Genomic DNA, 2,585 nt, shown 5'->3' with positions numbered 1-2,585 from the left:
TTATTATTATTATTTTAATTATTATATAGGTGTGCTTGTGGAAATTGTTGGGCAGTGCCAACTGAGGCAGAGTATATGCTGCAAGGAGATTACAAAGGTAACTTTTCTAAGATACAGAAAGGCCTGCAAATATCTTACCGTGTTACTAACTTATTTATAAATGAGCTAGCGAGTATGCTGCCATATTACTCTCATATTTACAATAATGCTAGGGACTGTGCTAGCATAGCACCCACCTTACCATACCATTATAGATCACACGACGTCTGCAGCAGACGGGTTTATACCCGGTGTGCCTGAATGTTTATTCTCTTCAGAACGCACTGAACATATACAGAGCTGACCATGGGGCCTTACGGCTACGGGGAATAGAGCAGTATGTGTTATTTATTAAGCTACTTATTAGTTTTTCCCAGTGTTTATGAGAAGTGACAGGCTACCGTTTTTATCAGCAAAAGCAGATGTTAGTCTTACTAATGTTCATAGGTCACTAATGGCCTTACACACCAACACATGCCCCAATTGTTGTTTTCTTTCTTTTTATGTATGGCTATTGTCTGCAAATTCAGCAGGTATCAAACATACACTCATGACACATTTAAATATAAATAAAATATAAATATAAAATATAAAAATATATTTTATAAAATATAAAAATATATTTATTACACAAAACAGAAATAAAACATGACATATGCAATATGACAATTGCACTTTGTGCACTTTGCACTTTTGACAGAACTGACAGATTATGTAACCTGCTAACTACTGCAATGTTTTTTTTATTTTTTTTAGTCGTTACAGATAGCTTGCCTACAGGAGCTTTGTCAGTTGGTGTTGGGGATTCCTTGGATGCAGAATAAGGGTCGTCATCCCGTCATGTGTGGTCCTGCGTGTTCGTCGGGAGTTTCCTGACAGCCAAGGACAATACGTGGGCTTCAAACTGCCTCCCCTGGATTGAAGCGAGACACATAGTTGGCGATCACCTCCTCCTCCTTCTCTGGGTGCTCAAACTCTGAGGACAGGTCCGGAGGAATGCTTATTTTCAGGAGTTCCTCCCTGTATGCTTCTTGGTCCACAAAGACCTCGCCCATGATGAAGCCCATCAAGTGTTCCACATACCCTGTGCAATATTTCACAAACACTTCTGTAACTATGTACATAGTTTGTAAAGTATTTCATTGTACATTTATTTATTGTTTTGTTCATTGTAAAGACACCATAGTGCAATAGCATGCAAAATGAACAGATCTTTTATTGTTGATAAATAAAAAATTATGTAACTTACGGAATGTTGTCTCGGTTTTGATGGGTTTCACCCTGCACTCTCCCTGTACTTTGGGAAATGCATCCTGTAGAGAGGGTCCCCAGAGGATAAGGTGGCCTGGTCTCATGCAGCATCCTCATTGTAATGCAGAGCAGCCAGGTAGAGTCTTGCGCAGTAAAGAGAAAACCAAACATGAAAATAATGGCATGCACATAATATGCACGTTTACTTTGAGCTAAAAACTGAGGCTACAACTTCTTGCACTGTCAGTACTATATCTCGCTTTATTTACAACAGCAAACATTAGCCTACACCAAGAGCTTACTGGCCACCTTCATTGTAGATAACATGACCATATCTAACTCCTTATCAGTAAGGACAAAACGACTACAAATTGTGACAAACCCTTGCAGCTTAACCCTTAAAGGAGTACCGTCACACCGGTGTGATGGGAATGTTGAGAAATGAACGTTCTAAAGAATATCTGGGTTCATTGAATTCAACATAGAATTTTAGAACCTTCAATTGTTGCGGAACTTAGAATGTTCAAAAACCTACACCTTTAACCCTTAAAGGTGTAGGTTTTTGAACATTCTAAGTTCCGCAACAATTGAAGGTTCTAAAATTCTATGTTGAATTCAATGAACCCAGATATTCTTTAGAACGTTCATTTCTCAACATTCCCGTCACACCGGTGTGACGGTACTCCTTTAAGGGTTAAGGGTTAAATGAAATAAAGCTATAGGGGAAATGTGCAAACACTGGATAACGTTATAAAGTGAGGCTACAAGCTAACATTAGCTTATACTAAGGGCTTTTAGCTGTTGGTCGCCTCAATTGTGGATAACATGACAATATTTAATGGAGGTCTAGCGTCTAGACAACATTTTCAAATCATTACTTTCAGATATTATTGACTGGGATTGTCAAATATGACTCGATCGGCTGTGTGCTGCATTTGCAATTTGGAATGGAGGAAATGCTCACTCCAAGCAGATGCAGGGCTAAAGTTAGCCGTAATGTTTGCGTTAGCTTGTGCTAAATGGCAAAACACGAACAGCCTAACGTTAGTTCATGCTTAACTGCGATAGAAACACAAAAGTCATTATTTGAAAGTACTTACATGTCTCTCATCTTGTGACTTGCCACGAACAGTAGGTACAGATCCCTCTGTCAAACGAAGTTTGATGGCTAATCCTGCAGTGTACTGTCCTAGGTTTTCAAAACAGTCTGTCTTGAAGTGGTTCGCACACACCACAACATTTTTGCCGACTGTTGCTGGAACATGGCCATCGACAATGAAGTGGAGCCACTCGTT

At 39.3% G+C, this 2,585-nt stretch overlaps 1 long non-coding RNA gene across 2 annotated transcripts; it reads left to right on the top strand.

The window, feature by feature from the left end:
• Positions 1 to 259: 259 nt before the first annotated feature.
• LOC143141954 (uncharacterized) lies at positions 260 to 1,287 on the top strand. Of its 2 annotated transcripts, none has more exons than XR_012990843.1 (2): positions 260 to 376; positions 796 to 1,287. It is a non-coding gene; the product is annotated as an uncharacterized LOC143141954 (long non-coding RNA). The 2 variants fall into 2 exon arrangements; XR_012990844.1 differs by having other exon boundaries at positions 260 to 572.
• Positions 1,288 to 2,585: the final 1,298 nt, after the last annotated feature.

This window comes from Alosa pseudoharengus, unplaced genomic scaffold (genome assembly GCF_046254945.1).
Source record: "Alosa pseudoharengus isolate Yale_2024_CS ecotype anadromous, Long Island Sound unplaced genomic scaffold, YU_APseudo_1.1 YU_APseudo_1.1_scf_24, whole genome shotgun sequence".
Lineage (NCBI taxonomy): Eukaryota > Metazoa > Chordata > Actinopteri > Clupeiformes > Clupeidae > Alosa > Alosa pseudoharengus.
The sequence above is the reverse complement of the archived record's forward strand: the minus strand, read 5'-3'. Positions and strand labels throughout refer to the sequence as shown.